Genomic DNA, 3872 nt, shown 5'->3' on the forward strand with positions numbered 1-3872 from the left:
GTGATGCCCGGCCGGCTCCTTAAACACAGGCCGAGAGTCGCCCCGGACGGTCCGCCTCGCGGCGCCCGTCTGCTCGGATAAAATGACACAAAGTGTCAACTACGAATGTTGTCCATCCAAGGAGGGAGCGTGATGCCCGGCCGGCTCCGAAAACACAGGCCGAGAGTCGCCCCGGACGGTCCGCCTCGCGGCGCCCGTCTGCTCGGATAAAATGACACAAAGTGTCAACTGCGAATGTTGTCCATCCAAGGAAGGAGCGTGATGCCCGGCCGGCTCCTTAAACACAGGCCGAGAGTCGCCCCGGACGGTCCGCCTCGCGGCGCCCGCCCGCTCGGATAAAATGACACAAAGTGTCAACTACGAATGTTGTCCATCCAAGGAAGGAGCGTGATGCCCGGCCGGCTCCTTAAACACAGGCCGAGAGTCGCCCCGGACGGTCGCCTCGCGGCGCCCGTCTGCTCGGATAAAATGACACAAAGTGTCAACTACGAATGTTGTCCATCCAAGGAGGGAGCGTGATGCCCGGCCGGCTCCGAAAACACAGGCCGAGAGTCGCCCCGGACGGTCCGCCTCGCGGCGCCCGTCTGCTCGGATAAAATGACACAAAGTGTCAACTGCGAATGTTGTCCATCCAAGGAAGGAGCGTGATGCCCGGCCGGCTCCTTAAACACAGGCCGAGAGTCGCCCCGGACGGTCCGCCTCGCGGCGCCCGTCTGCTCGGATAAAATGACACAAAGTGTCAACTACGAATGTTGTCCATCCAAGGAGGGAGCGTGATGCCCGGCCGGCTCCGAAAACACAGGCCGAGAGTCGCCCCGGACGGTCCGCCTCGCGGCGCCCGTCTGCTCGGATAAAATGACACAAAGTGTCAACTGCGAATGTTGTCCATCCAAGGAAGGAGCGTGATGCCCGGCCGGCTCCTTAAATACAGGCCGAGAGTCGCCCCGGACGGTCCGCCTCGCGGCGCCCGCCCGCTCGGATAAAATGACACAAAGTGTCAACTACGAATGTTGTCCATCCAAGGAAGGAGCGTGATGCCCGGCCGGCTCCTTAAACACAGGCCGAGAGTCGCCCCGGACGGTCGCCTCGCGGCGCCCGTCTGCTCGGATAAAATGACACAAAGTGTCAACTACGAATGTTGTCCATCCAAGGAGGGAGCGTGATGCCCGGCCGGCTCCGAAAACACAGGCCGAGAGTCGCCCCGGACGGTCCGCCTCGCGGCGCCCGTCTGCTCGGATAAAATGACACAAAGTGTCAACTGCGAATGTTGTCCATCCAAGGAAGGAGCGTGATGCCCGGCCGGCTCCTTAAACACAGGCCGAGAGTCGCCCCGGACGGTCGCCTCGCGGCGCCCGTCTGCTCGGATAAAATGACACAAAGTGTCAACTACGAATGTTGTCCATCCAAGGAGGGAGCGTGATGCCCGGCCGGCTCCGAAAACACAGGCCGAGAGTCGCCCCGGACGGTCCGCCTCGCGGCGCCCGTCTGCTCGGATAAAATGACACAAAGTGTCAACTGCGAATGTTGTCCATCCAAGGAAGGAGCGTGATGCCCGGCCGGCTCCTTAAATACAGGCCGAGAGTCGCCCCGGACGGTCCGCCTCGCGGCGCCCGCCCGCTCGGATAAAATGACACAAAGTGTCAACTACGAATGTTGTCCATCCAAGGAAGGAGCGTGATGCCCGGCCGGCTCCTTAAACACAGGCCGAGAGTCGCCCCGGACGGTCGCCTCGCGGCGCCCGTCTGCTCGGATAAAATGACACAAAGTGTCAACTACGAATGTTGTCCATCCAAGGAGGGAGCGTGATGCCCGGCCGGCTCCGAAAACACAGGCCGAGAGTCGCCCCGGACGGTCCGCCTCGCGGCGCCCGTCTGCTCGGATAAAATGACACAAAGTGTCAACTGCGAATGTTGTCCATCCAAGGAAGGAGCGTGATGCCCGGCCGGCTCCTTAAACACAGGCCGAGAGTCGCCCCGGACGGTCGCCTCGCGGCGCCCGTCTGCTCGGATAAAATGACACAAAGTGTCAACTACGAATGTTGTCCATCCAAGGAGGGAGCGTGATGCCCGGCCGGCTCCGAAAACACAGGCCGAGAGTCGCCCCGGACGGTCCGCCTCGCGGCGCCCGTCTGCTCGGATAAAATGACACAAAGTGTCAACTGCGAATGTTGTCCATCCAAGGAAGGAGCGTGATGCCCGGCCGGCTCCTTAAACACAGGCCGAGAGTCGCCCCGGACGGTCCGCCTCGCGGCGCCCGTCTGCTCGGATAAAATGACACAAAGTGTCAACTACGAATGTTGTCCATCCAAGGAGGGAGCGTGATGCCCGGCCGGCTCCGAAAACACAGGCCGAGAGTCGCCCCGGACGGTCCGCCTCGCGGCGCCCGTCTGCTCGGATAAAATGACACAAAGTGTCAACTGCGAATGTTGTCCATCCAAGGAAGGAGCGTGATGCCCGGCCGGCTCCTTAAATACAGGCCGAGAGTCGCCCCGGACGGTCCGCCTCGCGGCGCCCGCCCGCTCGGATAAAATGACACAAAGTGTCAACTACGAATGTTGTCCATCCAAGGAAGGAGCGTGATGCCCGGCCGGCTCCTTAAACACAGGCCGAGAGTCGCCCCGGACGGTCGCCTCGCGGCGCCCGTCTGCTCGGATAAAATGACACAAAGTGTCAACTACGAATGTTGTCCATCCAAGGAGGGAGCGTGATGCCCGGCCGGCTCCGAAAACACAGGCCGAGAGTCGCCCCGGACGGTCCGCCTCGCGGCGCCCGTCCGCTCGGATAAAATGACACAAAGTGTCAACTACGAATGTTGTCCATCCAAGGAGGGAGCGTGAGGCCCGGCCGGCTCCGAAAACACAGGCCGAGAGTCGCCCCGGACGGTCCGCCTCTCGAGGCGCCCGCCCGCTCGGATAAAATGACACAAAGTGTCAACTACGAATGTTGTCCATCCAAGGAGGGAGCGTGATGCCCGGCCGGCTCCGAAAACACAGGCCGAGATTCGACCCCGGACGGGCCGTCTTCTCCCGGCGCCCGCCCGCGTACGCCCCCCATCCCCGGTCGCCCGTCTGCTCCCGGTGGGCCTCCGAGTACCCCCTCACCCAACTGACCGACTGGCACTCATGACCCGCCTTGGTAGGGCCTCCATCGGCCTCGGCTCGTCCGACGTCGGGTGGACGGTTCCTACCCACTGCGGGTCGCACTCTAGCGCCCCGGCCGCTGCGTGAGCGTGCGCTCCCCGCGCCGCCCCGCAGGCCCCGGCGCGACCGTACTGCGGCGAGACCGAGACGACCCGGTTTGGCATCCATCCCACCTAGCCACGATCCACGGAGGCCGAGCGAGCGGCTGAGTGTCGGGCGCCGCGCGTGCGAGCGTCCGCCGGCCGCGCCGGTCCTTCCGCGAATGTCGTTTCTCAAACCCTCCGGCTTGATAGCGGCGGCACCACGGGAAGCCGTCCACACACACCGTCCGACCTCTATCCGAAAAGCCTTCCCGACCAACCGCGGTCGCGGGGGCGTCTGTCGCTCCGCATCGGGGGGGCGTATGGCTTCCGCGCTACGCGCTGCGGGCTCGGGGGGGCCGCAACGGCTGAGTCTGACTCGGCCGGGGCGCAGCTTCCCTCCCGGCAGTCAGCAATAGTGCCGATCGCGCCTGCCACCAGCCCCCTCCCCGACGGGTTCGTCGGCGCCGGCTGGCCGCCGTCCGCCTTCGTTCCCCGAGGGTTCCCAACCAGCGCCGATCCAACTCCGCATCCTGGCCGCACGCAGTGCGTGCCTCGCGCGGGTAAGTCGCCGGCGCAGCGCCGCAGCTCCCGACCCCCGCGTACGGGAATAGTTGAGGGCCTCAGCGGGCCGCACCGACCGAGTCCGACTC

Source organism: Syngnathus leptorhynchus, unplaced genomic scaffold, assembly GCF_054491065.1.
Source record: "Syngnathus leptorhynchus isolate UIUO unplaced genomic scaffold, UIUO_Slep HiC_scaffold_193, whole genome shotgun sequence".
NCBI classification, from domain to species: domain Eukaryota; kingdom Metazoa; phylum Chordata; class Actinopteri; order Syngnathiformes; family Syngnathidae; genus Syngnathus; species Syngnathus leptorhynchus.